Source organism: Myxine glutinosa, chromosome 2, assembly GCF_964187855.1.
Source record: "Myxine glutinosa chromosome 2, kmMyxGlut1.1, whole genome shotgun sequence".
Lineage (NCBI taxonomy): Eukaryota > Metazoa > Chordata > Myxini > Myxiniformes > Myxinidae > Myxine > Myxine glutinosa.
Window position 1 is genome coordinate 173596968 of NC_136262.1, and position 16113 is coordinate 173613080.

Sequence of the window (16113 nt, forward strand, 5' to 3'; positions counted from 1 at the left end):
CATTATGGCAATTCTTCACCTACCCTCTCAAACGTAACAGTATTGAGCCTACTGAATCAATACTTCATAGAAGTGGCTTTGGCAGTGATTACAGCTTGGAGTCATCTTGGGTATGTCTGTATCAGTTTTGCACATCTGGATTTGGGGAGTTTCTCCAGGTTTTTCTTGCGGGCAAGTGGGTTAACAAGAGGAGATGTAGAAAATAGGGTAAAATGGAGGAGATTGTCATGGGGCCCGCAGGGCTAACCCCTGCTCTAGCAGGGAAAATGGCCTTAAAATGCCTGTTGTTTGTTGTTGTGTTGTGATTTGAGGAGTTTCTCCCATTCTTCCTTGTATATTTGCTCACGATCTGTCAAGTTGGATGGGGAGCGTGGATGAACAGCAATCTTCAAGTCTTTCCACAGATTCTCAATTGGATTCAAGTCTGGGCTTTAGTAACTCGGCCACTCAAGGACTTTCACGTTCTTGTTCTGAAGACATTCCAGTGTTGCTTTGGCTGTATGCTTGAGGTCATTGTCCTGTTGGAATGTAGATCTTTACCGCAGACTAAGGTCGTTTGCACTCTGAAGCAGGTTCTCCTCAAGGATTTGCCTGTATTTGGCTCCATTCATTCTTCCTTCGATCCTTACACGTCTACCAGTCCCAGTCGCTGAAAAGCATCCCCATAGCATGATGCTGCCACCACCATGCTTCACGGCAGGGATGTTGTTAGATGGGTGAAGAGCTGTGCTCGGTTTCTACCAGATGTAGCACTTTGCATTCAGACCAAAGAGTTCAATTTTAAACTCATCAGAACACACAATTTTGCCTCATGTTCTTAGAGTCCATCACGTGCCTTTTTGCAAACTCCAGGTGTGCTCTCATGTGCCTTTTTTCTCAGGATGGCTTCCTTCTGGCCACTCTCCCATAAAGCCTTGGTCACCACCACATCTCAAGAAGGACATAGCTACCATAGGGAGGTTTCAGTGTCGGGATACTAGATTGATTTCGGGCGTAGGTAGACTTATGAAGACAGGACGTCATACATTAGAACGGAGGAGGGTACGAGGTGACATAATGGAGATGTTAAAGATCATGAAGGGTGGGGACAGGATCGATGCAGAAGCGGTTCTCAGCAGAGTTGACTGTTTATGATGCATGGAATATTCTCCTTGGAGAGGTAGCGGCAGCAGAAACAGTAGATAGGTTTAAAATGTAGTTCGATATGTAGTGTACCTGGAAGGATTGGGGATCGAGGAGTACAGCTACAGGGATAATGGCAGGACTGGTTTATACCAGGTAGGGTGTTGATGAGTGATGGAATACCTGTGTCGAGATCGTTATCTCTGTGAGATAGTTTTGTCCAAAGTTGAATGCTCCGTCGGTGTTTGTTCATTCTTCACCCAACAACCTTATAAACCCTACCAATCTCGTCCCCCAAACAATCCATGTTACCATGGTGATGTCCCTGCTTATGCTGCACTGTTATCCCCTTCACGGGTTGGCAGGATGGTCTAAAAGGTGAGAGGTACGCACACTCGCCGCTGAGCGTCTCAACCCAGGTTCGAATCCCGACCCAGGTATAAAGTGCCGTTCTGGTGTTTCACAGGTAGGGTGATTCATCAAGGTGTGTGCTGTCCCTGGGATGTACAGTAAACTGGGCGTCCCATCTACCGGCATTAGTTGGTGGACGTTAAAGATCCCACAGTGTACTTCGCGAGAAGTAGGCAAGCTATCGCCGGCATCCTGAAGAAATTAGAAATTCCTGCCATGATATACAAAGGGCACTGCATCAGTGGCACGGCAACACCTCAGCCTACAATGCTACCTCATGGCAATATGCTGCATTATGAAAGAAGAAGAAGACTGATAAAAGAAGAGTATTTAATTAATAAACCTACAGGGGGCACTGCATCACAGATATGTAATCCTTCTCACACCCTTTGTATTCCCTTTATTTGCAGCAGGTTTTGTGAAGGAGAGATTGTGATTTTAATGGCGGATTCTTTTTGTTTTCTTCACGACATTTACTAATTGTCGTTTTTTAGTATATATAATAATTCACATTTTTACTTTTCGTGACATTAAATAATTCCAACAATTGGCGCGAGGTGGCGCGGGTCTTAAACGAGGTGTGGAAAAAGCAGAACCAATCCCCGTACCAATCCCCGCCTCACCCTTCGTCCCTTTTCTCTCCTCTTTCTTCCTCGTCCAGATCACGGTCTCCACACAATTATTCTTACCCTCGGTACAGGCGGTTCATCTTACACAAAGGTGAGCTCTCCGGTCCTCTTGCGGCGATGCGGGTACCGAGCACACTATGGGAGGTGAATAAGCTACGAACCGTTATACACGGAGCGCTGGTTTCATGGTACGAGAGATTTTTGGAATGTGATGTTACAGATTATCACGGTAAAAGGATGTAAGTACCATCCTGTTTTATTATTGGCGATCTCACTCGGATTAGCATTTTTGTTTGTTTTTGTTATTATTTGTTCTCCTTCAGACAGACGAATAATGAATCATTGGTAATTCTTCGAGGGGTCGTTCAGACCGGCCATTTCTAACTGTCCCTGTGGATTTCCGCTCATCTGGCGGCTCATATTCGCCTCAGTTCTCCTTTCCGTGTGACCTTCGCACTCTTATGTGGAACATCCTTTGGGCAGGTTCGTTTACACAATCGACGCGATATATATATATATATATATTTTTTAAAGCTCAGGTGAGTTATTCAATTCAGTATTCTCACCTCCGGCGAGGTATTTATTCTCACCCCGGACGCGGTATTCTCACCTCGGACGCGGTAATCTCACTTCGGACGCGGTATTCTCACCTCGGACGCGAGATTCTCACCTCGGACGCTGTATTCTCACCTCGGACGCGGTGTTCTCGCCCCGGACGCGGTATTCTCGCCTCGGACGCGGTATTCTCACCTCGGACGCGGTGTTCTCGCCCCGGACGCGGTGTTCTCGCCCCGGGCGCGGTGTTCTCACCCCGGACGCGGTATTCTCACCCCGGACGCTGTATTCTCACCTCGGACGCGGTATTCTCACCTCGGACGCGGTATTCTCACCTCGGACGCGGTATTCGCACCTCGGACGCGTGATTCTCACCTCGGACGCTGTATTCTCACCTCGGACGCGGTATTCTCACCTCGGACGCGGTATTCTCACCCCGGACGCGGTATTCTCACCCCGGACGCGGTATTCTCACCCCGGACGCGGTATTCTCGCCTCGGACGCGGTATTCTCCTCCCGGTCGCGGTATTGTCGCCCCGGACGCGGTGTTGTCGCCCCGGACGCGGTGTTGTCGCCCCGGACGCGGTGTTGTCGCCCCGGACGCGGTGTTGTCGCCCCGGACGCGGTGTTGTCGCCCCGGACGCGGTGTTGTCGCCCCGGACGCGGTGTTGTCGCCCCGGACGCGGTGTTGTCGCCCCGGACGCGGTGTTGTCGCCCCGGACGCGGTGTTGTCGCCCCGGACGCGGTGTTGTCGCCCCGGACGCGGTGTTGTCGCCCCGGACGCGGTGTTGTCGCCCCGGGCGCGGTGTTGTCGCCCCGGGCGCGGTGTTCTCGCCCCGGGCGCGGTGTTCTCGCCCCGGGCGCGGTGTTCTCGCCCCGGGCGCGGTGTTCTCGCCCCGGGCGCGGTGTTCTCGCCCCGGGCGCGGTGTTCTCGCCCCGGGCGCGGTGTTCTCGCCCCGGGCGCGGTGTTCTCGCCCCGGGTGCGGTGTTCTCGCCCCGGGCGCGGTGTTCTCGCCCCGGGCGCGGTGTTCTCGCCCCGGGCGCGGTGTTCTCGCCCCGGGCGCGGTGTTCTCGCCCCGGGCGCGGTGTTCTCCCCTCGGGCGCGGTGTTCTCCCCTCGGGCGCGGTGTTCTCCCCTCGGGCGCGGTGTTCTCCCCTCGGGCGCGGTGTTCTCCCCTCGGGCGCGGTGTTCTCCCCTCGGGCGCGGTATTCACTCTCCCCTCGGGCGCGGTATTCACTCTCCCCTCGGGCGCGGTATTCACTCTCCCCTCGGGCGCGGTATTCACTCTCCCCTCGGGCGTGGTATTCACTCTCCCCTCGGTCTCGGTATTATCGCGTCGGGCACTGTTGTTCTCCCTCTCCCCCTCTGCTTTTGTGTTAACCTGTTCTGCTTCATAATTGCCCACTCTTCGTTCTTCCTCATAGTTGCTTTGTTGTCTTTATTGTGAGACCATTGGTTCTGTGTGATGAGGATTGTTCTCGGTTTTTCTCTTTAATCTCCCCTTCACCACACAATTATTGTATCTTATTTGTTGTTGTAATCTGTGTTCTTCATTCTAACAATCTTCAGAACCAAGCTTAAAAAAAAAATTTCCCCGAAAGGTTTTGGATTTTTATCAACGAGTTTCTCTTGACTTTATTACATCATAACGGACAAAAGTTGTTTTCGGCAGCTCAGTAATGGCCCTGCTTAGTTTTTCTCTGGAATCGGTGGATTGATGATTTTGATGGCAGCAGTGTACTCCATGGTTGTTATATTTCTGTCTTCACCTTCATCATGATGGTGCAGTGCGGTTTGTTGTGCTTGGAAATCCAGTTAAACGGCACTAGAAATGTAAGATGTGTGCATTGGGGGTCGTGGTGGTCCAAGGGATTCAACCCCCACCCAGCAAAATTTTCAAGACAAAAAATAAAAACGGGGTTTGGGGAACTGACAGCAGAAGGAAGGTTTTGGTTTCTATTCTCTCCAGAAAACTATTAGGTCTATTTTTCATTTGCTCTCGGCCTATAACGATATTGCACGAAGCCGTCATCCCACCACCCTCTGTCTCTCTCTTTCCAGATCTGCCAATGTAACTTTCTTGTGAAAGCCTTTGAGTATGTCACGTCATATTACAGTAAGAAAGTTGCTCATTTGTTGTGATGATCGAGGTTATTGATGTTTTTGTTTTGTTTCTTTTGATTATATGTTTGCAGATGTGTGGTGAGCCCCTCGAGATAGCTCTCTCATTCATGGCTTGTTGCTAACTGAGCATTCTTAATTTTTTTGTATGTCCATCGACTGAACTTCTTGATTGATTTTGGACAAGATTGAGAGAGGATCCTCTCTACATGAGGACATTCAGCATTGGCAAAACCGCATTTCCCTGACCCGGTAGTTTCCAGCCACACCAATCACCACATTGTGAATGTGATGACAGAGACAAAGTCAAATCGTGCAGGAATTTTTAGTTTGCACTCTCGGCTACTATTGCATATGCATGCTCTTTTGTAAGGCCGGTTGGGTGGACTAGAGGTTCGCGTACTCCCCTCGAAGGTGTCTTGCCTGGGTTTGCGCATTGAACCCCCACCCAGCTATGAACTGTAATCCCGGTGTTTAACAGGCAGGGTTATTCATCATTACGTGTGCTGTCCCTCGGATGGACGTTAAACTGGTGTGACGTCTGCCAGTATTCGTTGGTGGACGACAAAGATCCCACGGTGTTCTTAGAAAGGTAGGTGAGCTAACGCCAACAATCTGAGCAAATTGCAAATAAATTCTCTAACGGACGGCTGTCTTGCATCAGCAATATGCCGTTGGTCGCCGCATTGTCTGCTATATGAGAGAGCCGGTGGTCTGTCGCCATTTTTCTCAGAAATGGTAAACGGATCGTCGTCAAACTTTCAGAGGTTCATCAGTGACTGCTTGGGAGTGTTTTAAGCAAAAAAAACCAAAAAAAGATTTTTTGATAAAAGAAAAAGTTCGTTTTTTGGGGATTTATAAAAAAATCGCTCTATAGTGCCTAAGCCTTTTTGATTAATGACAGTTATAATTATATAAAAGTACACATTCGCATAAATAAATACAAAACAATTACCAGACATTAATGAACACAAATGATCAAACTATTCCGGAAGCAGTCGAAGTTGGTAGTAAGGCTTCTTCTTCTTCTTCTTCCTGAACGTCATTATACTTAACTCAGAAACGTGATCAATGGTACATTCACCAGCATATTTTCAACGAAAATGGGAAATGATGATTTGACATTTGTGATGGATTCTGATTTGGATGTAATTGCTTTTCCATTGTATTTGCCCTCATTTCAAATATGTTAATGTTTCTTTTTCGCTTGAGCAATGCCGGGTACTGCAGCTATAAACACTTTGATACTTTACTCAGGGTACAAATACAACTTTGTCTGGGGTGTAACATAGGCTATGTGGCTGTGGCCTCGTGTGAGGGTGTGGGGGACCGGGAGAGGGGCGTAAATTCTCAATGTAAATGTGTACCATGTAGCGCCACCTGGTGTTGGTGGCAGAGGGTATTACAATTTCCTTTTTTACCTGGGCTACACTGAGGTTAGAGGGTATTGCAATTTCCCTTTTTACCTGGGCAACACAGGTTAGAGGGTATTGCAATTTCCCTTTTTACCTGGGCAACACTGAGGTTAGAGGGTATTGCAATTTCCTTTTTTATCTGGGCTACACTGAGGTTAGAGGGTATTGCAATTTCCTTTTTTATCTGGGCTACACTGAGGTTAGAGGGTATTGCAATTTCCTTTTTTATCTGGGCTACACTGAGGTTAGAGGGTATTGCAATTTCCCTTTTTATCTGGGCAACACTGAGGTTAGAGGGTATTGCAATTTCCCTTTTTACCTGGGCAACACTGAGGTTAGAGGGTATTCCAATTTCCTTTTTTACCTGGGCAACACTGAGGTTAGAGGGTATTACAATTTCCTTTTTTACCTGGGCAACACTGAGGTTAGAGGGTATTGCAATTTCCTTTTTTACCTGGGCAACACTGAGGATAGAGGGCATTCCAATTTCCTTTTTTACCTGGGCAACACTGAGGTTAGAGGGTATTACAATTTCCTTTTTTTACCTGGGCAACACTGAGGTTAGAGGGTATTGCAATTTCCTTTTTTACCTGGGCAACACTGAGGTTAGAGGGCATTCCAATTTCCTTTTTTACCTGGGCAACACTGAGGTTAGAGGGTATTACAATTTCCTTTTTTTACCTGGGCAACACTGAGGTTAGAGGGTATTGCAATTTCCTTTTTTACCTGGGCAACACTGAGGTTAGAGGGTATTACAATTTCCTTTTTTTACCTGGGCAACACTGAGGTTAGAGGGTATTGCAATTTCCTTTTTTACCTGGGCAACACTGAGGTTAGAGGGTATTACAATTTCCTTTTTTTACCTGGGCAACACTGAGGTTAGAGGGTATTGCAATTTCCTTTTTTACCTGGGCAACACTGAGGTTAGAGGGTATTGCAATTTCCTTTTTTACCTGGGCAACACAGGTTAGAGGGTATTACAATTTCCTTTTTTACCTGGGCAACACTGAGGTTAGAGGGTATTGCAATTTCCTTTTTTACCTGGGCAACACTGAGGTTAGAGGGTATTGCAATTTCCTTTTTTACCTGGGCAACACTGAGGTTAGAGGGTATTACAATTTCCTTTTTTTACCTGGGCAACACTGAGGTTAGAGGGTATTCCAATTTCCTTTTTTACCTGGGCAACACTGAGGTTAGAGGGTATTCCAATTTCCTTTTTTACCTGGGCAACACTGAGGTTAAAGCATTCTTTGCACGGGTAAATTTTTTCTCCTCCTCATTCCCCCTCCCCCAAAACGGAGGGGACTGTCGAAGCCACCCCTACCACCCTCTCCCCTCCCCAAAGATTTATTTGTAGTATATCTTTCCCCTCCCCTACCCCCCCCCCACCCCCCCGGGGTGCTGCAGTTACCGCTGTTAGTGCTGCATAGAAGAAGATGCTCTTTTTGAAAGACATTTGTGGGATCTTTAACAAAAGCTGGCAGATCGGGCACCCAGATGAATGTCCCTTTTAAATGATAAACAAGCTTCTTCTTTTTTTGATAGGGTAACTTTCTGCTTGCAATTCCCTATGAGGATACTTTGTTGTTGGATTATGTTCTAGCAATAAACTGAGCCATCCTCGAAGTTGCAGAGCTTGTACCAATAATATAATTTTGAGATGTTTGGCCTTCATAGTTGCAAACGGCCATTCGCATGTGACATGCAAATAATCTGGTAACGTGAATTACTTTATAATGTTGTGTGAGAACTGCTGCCCAGACAAAACTACACTCTGAGATAGCAAGCAGGGTGACGGGGCATATGCAAGAAGACCAGATCACTTGCTACCTGAGGTTTAGACTTGTATTTGCAATTTGTTGAGGACACCGGCGATAACTCGTCTACTCTGTGAAAAATACAATGGTGTCCTTAACATCCACAAACATCCAGTGGTGCTCGATGGGTCACCGGCCTAATCTCCATCGATGCATGTGAAACACCAGGATGACTGAATATAGCTCTGCCTCGAGCGTCGACTATGGATCCAAAAAATAGTTGAATCGAGATTCAAACGCAGGTAGACAGCTAAGAAACGAGTAGTCAGGTTCACTATGTTTTTTCGTTCAAAATCATGGTAGATTAGCAAACCTATACATTTTGGGAAACGTTATTACATGGAAAATCTGAAAATCAATGTTTACATTTGCCAATTCGACCAATTCGACCAATCGACCAATTCCATTCGACCATTCGACCAATCGCTTTGATCGACCATTCGACCAATTCGATCGATTCGATTCGATTCGATTCGATTCATCGAATTCGATTCGATTCGATTCGATTCATCGAATTCGATTCGATTCGATTCGATTCGATTCGATTCATCGAATTCGATTCGATTCGATTCGATTCGATTCATCGAATTCGATTCGATTCGATTCGATTCGATTCGATTCGATTCGATTCATCGAATTCGATTCGATTCGATTCGATTCGATTCGATTCGATTCATCGAATTCGATTCGATTCGATTCATCGGATTCGATTCGATTCGATTCGATTCATCGGATTCGATTCGATTCGATTCGATTCATCGGATTCGATTCGATTCGATTCGATTCATCGGATTCGATTCGATTCGATTCGATTCATCGAATTCGATTCGATTCGATTCATCGAATTCGATTCGATTCGATTCGATTCATCGAATTCGATTCGATTCGATTCGATTCATCGAATTCGATTCGATTCGATTCGATTCATCGAATTCGATTCGATCGACCATTCGACCAATTCGATTTGCCAATCAATTTGACCGACCTTTGCTTGTGTGGAACGGACTGTGAAAACGATGCGGACTATATTGTCGGATACGACACACAGGACAGTGATGACGAACTCTAAATGGCATATTCTGTAATCGTGTATGTTTGATGCCATTGACTGCCTGTGTATATTTTGTCATTGACTGCCTGTGTAGATGTGAAGTTATACTGACTGCATGTGTATATATGATTTTGCTGACTGCCTGTGTATGTTTGGTGATATGAATTATTGTGACACATTTTGATGTTATTAACTGCCTGTACAAAATGATAACATGTATTTGATTATGCAACTTATCGCGAATATAAAGACAGTATTTTGCAATTCAAAACCTTTGCTTCGTGTCTTACCATTCCCCATAGCACTAATTTGATACTTTCATTGGATTCCTTGTCCCTGAAAATATAGGTTTAGTATATTTTAAAAAGCTTTTAGGGTAATTAGAGGCAGAAATAGAACAAAATATGTATTTTACAGTGGCCATTTTGAAAATCCAAAATGGCCGCCATACAGGTATCTCTCCAAATGTAAACATTGATTTTTAGTTTCCTTATGCTATAACCTTTCCAAAAATGCATAGGTTTGCTAATCTACCATGATTTTTAACGAAATATAATTTATTGACATAGTGAACCTGACTAGAGTGTGCACACCTTGAGGATGTCTCTACCAGCCCTTGTACCATATACTCGATGAAACAAGAAGAAAAAGATATAAAATGACAGTTCCCCTCACCCTGTGGTTTTCGTAATTTTGCTGTATGAAGTTAAAAACTCGACTTTTCTGAAATACCGACTTCTTTCCTGGAAGTCCTAGCAGTGTCCATTTTGTTTTTTTTTTACCTCTCCCACCACCCACCCCCTTCCCATGCCTCCTCCCCCCAAGCCATCTACCTCCCACAGATCTCCCGATGTCCCTGCTCTCAAATGTTGTACTTGTGTGCGTCCCTCTCTCTCCCCATCTTGTCTCCCGCTCCCTTTATTTCGTCTTGTGTGTCCGTTTGTTTGGTTTTTTTAACTCAACTGGACTATGTCCAGCTGAGTTTTTGTCGACACCGTGTCCACCGTCTGTCTATCTGTCTGTCTGTCTGTCTGTAAACAATTCGACGTCTACGCTCTAAAAGTCACAAATATTGATTAAATTTGATGAAACTTGTTATGCAGCATCTTTAAGACATAAACTAGTTTGGGATTGCATTTGGGCATTGCATGCCCAAAAATGGGCGCGGCAGGGTGGCCATATTGAAAAATAAATTTTTGTCAATCTGGTACTTCCTAATGTAGCTAGAAGGCTGAAACTTGGTGTGTAGACAGTATGTAACAAAACTCAACACATATAGTAAATTCAAGTCTGAAATCTGAGAAAAGTAATTGTAGTTTTACTTTTCATGCTTCACTTAAAACTCGAATTTTTTCTAGTTTCCTGTTTAAACATGAGATACCTTCAACGTTACTGTACCTCTTTAGCACATATAAACTATATAGTTTGTGGTTCTATTATGCATATTCTAACCATATTGATATAGACCAGTTGAGTTCAGGTTCCCTGGAACCTCTAGTTTTTTTTTGTAATTAATGTTAGCTCTTACACCTCGATCTTAAGCCTCGATCTGGTGGACAAGAAAAGAAAAAAAAAAACTCGGACCATCTTTGCTCAGATTACATAATATAATCTACTGTATATGTAAACTCTCATGTATTGTCTTTGCGCTAAGCTTGGACAAAATCGGTCCATGCATGTTGAGAAATGGTTGGGGGCACATTTAAGTAACAAAATGGCCACTAGTCAGCCATATTGGATCAGATCGTGAAAAGAAATGACGTGCATATGTAAGCCGTCATTCATTATCTGTGTACAAAGTTTGAATAAGATCGGTAAATGCATGTCCGAGAAACGGTTGAGGATGTTGTCAATATTGGGTTTTGTACAACTAAAATGGCTGCCAAGTCAGCCATCTTTGATCACTCACAAAACAAAATGGTGTGCATATGTATATTCATGTATTGTCTTTGTGCCAAGTATGAACAAAATCGGTTCCTACATCTCCGAGATATGGTTGCGGAGGCACACACAGACGGACGATACCCAATCTATAAGCCCCCATTTCGCACTAAGTCCAACAGAGGCTCATAAAGGGCAAGGAAATTGAGATGCAATGGAAACTCAAACTCGACTGCAGATTCCAACTTTCCTCCTCTTGGTGCGAAATAAACCGTTATTGTCCATTTCACATATTGGGTTGCTACGGTTGAGGAATCGCTATAGTTTGATACAACAACAGCAACAACAGGCATTTTAAAGGCCATTTTCCCTGCAAGAGTGGGGGGGGGGGGGGGGGGGTTAGCCTTGCGGTCCCCATGACGATCTTCTCCATGGTCCCCATGACAATCGCTATAGTTTGATGTTATAAAATTTTGACTTTTCTTGGATCCCTTGAACCTTTATCCTTGAGGCAAAGCCTAGGCCTTAGGCAGTGGTTCCAAAACTTTTTTTTGACTCAAAATTTAAAATCCCATTCGCTTTGACACAAGTGTTGGCTTAGCGGTTAGGGTGCCGGCTTGAGATTCTAGGATCCTGGGTTCGAATCCCGGTGGATCGCTGAATTAACACCAGTGGGGTTGACTTGGCCTGTCATCCTTCCGAGGTCGGCAAATTGAGTACCGGTTCACTGGTAATTCCCTGTGTGTCGCAAGAGGCGACTAACAGGGTTGGCGGCAGGAAGGGCATCCGGGCATCCGCCGTAAAGCATTGCTTCAAAAAGGGGCACCACGGTGCCCAAAAAGGCCAACCCCCGCTCTGCGGGGAAAAATGGCCTCGAAAGGTGGTTCTTTTCTTTTTTTGACCCAAATGGTACTTGTACCTACTTGGATACGATACCTGTGATACGATAAAAATTGTCATTGAAAACTCTTTCAACGTGTAAACTCCCTTAAAAAACGGGATTTTGAGGGTTTTCCTTTTTCAAGTTCGGGTTGCAACCCTGGGTTTGGGGCCCCCTCGCCTAGGGATATATATAATAAACCGTGTTGTATTGATCTGTCCTTGATACAAGTAGTTTCAATGATCGATGCAAGTAAAGACTTTTGGTAAAACTTAACATGCTTGCTCCATAGTTTTCACGTTTGTGAGCTGTTGCTTAATATTCCAATGGGGTGTGTGAGTGTATTTGCGCAAGGCAGCGGTTTGAATGCAGCGCTCCTCGTGTCATTGCACTTGCGAGTGCAACCTTGGTTGTTTTGTTTACATAACGGCTGATTTGTACGTAGAACTGTTTGTTCACCTCCATTGCCCTCGATTTGATTTCAAGCCAGGTCAAAGGTGAATTTTAAAAATATTTTTCTGGCACGGCTATTTTATCCCTTGTGGTAGAACTCCTTGGCATGCTCCCTCTCGAATCTACCGAGATAACGTATTGTTTTGTTTCTCCCATCGGCCGATTATTAATTAAATACTCTTCTTTTCTCAGTCTTCTTCTTCTTTCATAATGCAGCATATTGCCATGAGGTAGCATTGTAGGCTGAGGTGTTGTCGTGCCACTCATGCAGTGCCCTTTGTATATCATCTATCATGGCAGGAATTTCTAATTTCTTCAGGATGCCAACGGTAGCTTGCCTACCTACTCCTCGCGAAGTACACTGTGGGATCTTTAACATCCACCAACTAATGCCAGTAGACGGGACACCCAGTTTACTGTCTATCCGAGGGACAGCACACACATTTATGAATCACCCTACCTGTGAAACACCATGATGGCAGTTTAGAGCTTGGTCGGGATTCAAACCTGGGTTGAGACTCTCTGAGGCGAGTGTGCGTACCTCTCGGCCATCATGGCAGCCCATTTATCGGTGATATGTTCTCTTACTTTGGCATAATGTATCTTTTGCTCTATCTCAATGTTAACACAACGTTAAAGGAAGAACTGCAGGATGACATGACACGTCTCTGCATAAAAATGTCTGTATTTGGTGTGGTCTTTGTAACCGTCTCCCCATATATAGTTTGATTGATTAAAAGTCAGGTGAGCATGTTTGCTCGAGTAGCAAACGAGCTTGTCTTGGCAGGGGGAAGACCCCATGTTGCACCAACCCTGAAAAGGACATGCCAATGAGCATTTTTCTTTGACTTGTCTTGCCAAGGTATAGACTGTCCCCTTTGATAATTGCTTTCAATGGAAAGAGTAATCTACATAATACATATGGAAGAGGAGGGGGATGGAAATTGAGCAAAAAACATTTTGAGAAAATGGAGGTTGGTGGGTGATGGGATCAATGTGTAGAAAACGAAACAATGTTAATGGGAGTTGTGGTTGGGTGAGGGGGTTTGTAAAATAAATACGAATTGCTTGTATTGCTTGTGCAGCTTCCGGTTCCTCGGGCGAGTGAAGCGTACTTCGAGCTCTCCACGGCATCAAAGTTTAAGTATTTTCCCATTCTTGTCTTTGTCAAATTTCCACTGGTTATTTTACTGTGTACGTGTTATTGTGTGTTTCTAGTTAGTATTGGTTTGTAATTCGTACAAACTTGTGTGTAATTAATCGTTTTCTGGGTCGTACCTCGTGCGCGGCCTGGTAACTTGAGGCTTCCCTCCCCCCCCGTCGGTGTTTTGTCAATTTAAGTTCTTTCCTTCGCTGTATTACTTGTTTCTTTTATTTTATTTTCTCCCCCTCACCTCACCTCCCTAGACAAAGAATTCTATATTGATTCTTTCTCTCCTCCCGGACACGTGCTTGTTCGCTCTCCTCCTCGTCTCGACTTGTGCCCCGCCCCCTGTATCTCGTTTTTCTTCCGCCTCTGCTCCTTCTTTCTCAAATCCACGTTCTCGCTTGGAGACTTTTCCCAGATTGTTTTTCATGGTTCTGTTTGGATATTGTTGGAATATGCTTAAACCGCAGCCGTGATGCTGACGCCGCCCCCTCCCCCCCCCCCCCCAGAATTTCCATGTTTTAAACGTTTCCCAGTGTGTACCCTGGTTAGAATAGGTACACCGTATCCCTGCGTGTCGTAAGAGACGACTAAGAGGGTTGGTGTCAGGAAGGGCATCCGGCCATAAAAAACATTGCCTCAAAAAGAGAACCATGACAATTACAACTACATATGGGCAGGGTGCAGCCCGAAGTGGAGATCGGTTTCTGAGGTTTGGGACATGGAATGTAGGGACAATGACAGGGAGATCAGGAGAAGTGGTGGAAGTATTGGTCAGAAGAAGAGTGGACATATGTGGTGTGCAAGAGACGAGATGGAAGGGAAGTGGTGTGAGAATGGTGAAGGGTAGGCAGGGACAGAAATAAAAGTTTGTGTGGCAAGGGTGCCCGGAGGGCGTGAATGGTGTTGGTGTCCTGTTTTCTGAGGAGTTTGTAGATAGTGTGGTGAGTGTGACTAGAGTGAGTGATAGGTTGATGATGGTGAAAATGATGATTGGAAAGCTCTTGGTGAACGTCATCTCGGGATATGCTCCGCAGGTTGGTCAAAGCGATGAAGAGAAGGACAAGTTCTGGTGTGCGAAAGAGAAGCTGATGGAAAACGTGAAAGATGAGGAAGTTGTTGTGGTGGGAGGAGACCTGAATGGACATGTGGGAAGGAGTATGGATGGTTTTGAGGGAGTTCATGGGGGGGTTACGGATATGGTGTGAGAAATGGAGAAGGTGAAAGGATTTTGGAGTTTGCTGATGGAGCTGATTTGTTGATTTGTAATACTCAGTTCCAGAAAGAGGATAATAAGCTTGTTACATACACGTCGGGTGGGTCGACGACAACCGTTGACTACCTGCTGGTGCGTAGGCAAGATAGGGGGCACCTCCGGGACACAAAGGTGATCCCGGGGGAGGAGGCTGTTTCACAGCACCACTTGGTTGTCTGCGACATAAGGGTGAAAGGTGCAAGGAGAGCTCGGCGGGTGAAGTACCAACCGAGAATGAAGGTGTGGAGGTTGAAAGAGGTGACAGTAAGGGAGGCATTAAAAGAGAGGCTGAGTAGGGTCGAGGATGATGTGGTTGAGCTTGAAAGTGGTTGGATGTCAATGAAAGCTAGTCTGTTGGGAGCCGTTGGTGAGGTATGTGGATGGACAAAAGGACCACCGAGGCACTCGGAAACATGGTGGTGGGATGATGAAGTTGGAAAGAGGATTGACGAGAAGAGGAAGAAGTTCAAGGAGTGGCAGAAGGCGAAGGGTACGGGAGCAGAAACAGCAGAGCATGAAAGTTATAAGGCAGCCAGGAAGGCTGCAAAGAAAGAGGTAGCAAAGGCGCAGGAGGCATGTAGGAAAATGTTCGGAGAACGCTTGGATTCGGAAGAGGGTCAGAAAGCAGTATTCAGGATTGCAAAGCACATAGCGAAAGAGAGGTGTGATGTGATGGGGGTGAGTTGCTTGAAGGATGAAGTGGGACAAATCGTTGTTGACCCAGATGGAATTAAAGGAAGATGGAAAAGATATATGGAAATGCTGTTGCATACAGAGAATGAATGGGATGGCAACATAGAGAGTAACCCAGTTTTAGGACCGGCGGAGAAGATAACTGAGAAGGAAGTTGAGGAAGCGATAAAAGCAATGAAGAGTGGAAAAGCGGGAGGGCCGACGGGAGTTGTGGGAGATATGTTGAAGGCAGCAGGAAGTTGGGGTGTGAAGAGAATGACAGAGATCTGTAATCTGGTGGTGAAAGAAGGCCGCATTCCAGTGGATTGGGAACTGAGTACCCTCGTCCCTCTATACAAGGGGAAAGGTGACCCTCTGGAGTGTGGCTCGTACCGAGCGATAAAGTTATTGGAGCATGGAATGAAGGTATTGGAAAGGGTGTTGGAGAGGAGGATAAGGAAGAAAGTGAAGATTGATAAAATGCAGTTTGGATTTATGCCAGGAAGAGGAACGACAGATGCGCCTTTCATTGTGAGGCAGTTGCAGGAGAAATACTTGGAGAAGAGGAAGAAGTTGTTTTTTGGGTTTGTTGATCTGGAGAAAGCATTCGATAGGGTTCCACGCAAAGTATTGACATGGGCATTGAGGAAGTTAGGAGTGGAGGAATGGTTGATCAGAGTAGTGATGGCAATGTACAAAAGAGC

The 16113-nt window shown here is 45.6% G+C and overlaps 1 protein-coding gene across 8 annotated transcripts in view; it reads left to right on the top strand.

The window, feature by feature from the left end:
* Positions 1-2097: 2097 nt before the first annotated feature.
* Positions 2098-16113, top strand: part of ADD1 (adducin 1) — a 195658-nt gene continuing 181642 nt past the window's right edge. Inside the window, exons 1-2 of one of the 8 annotated variants that reach the window (XM_068106758.2) lie at positions 2098-2253; positions 2486-2645. The gene's annotated coding sequence lies outside the window, so the exon portion shown is untranslated. Of the gene's footprint in view, positions 2254-2333; positions 2402-2485; positions 2646-16113 lie in introns of those variants that run through there. The other 7 variants (XM_068106754.2, XM_068106756.2, XM_078771945.1 and 4 more) reach the window with 7 other exon arrangements.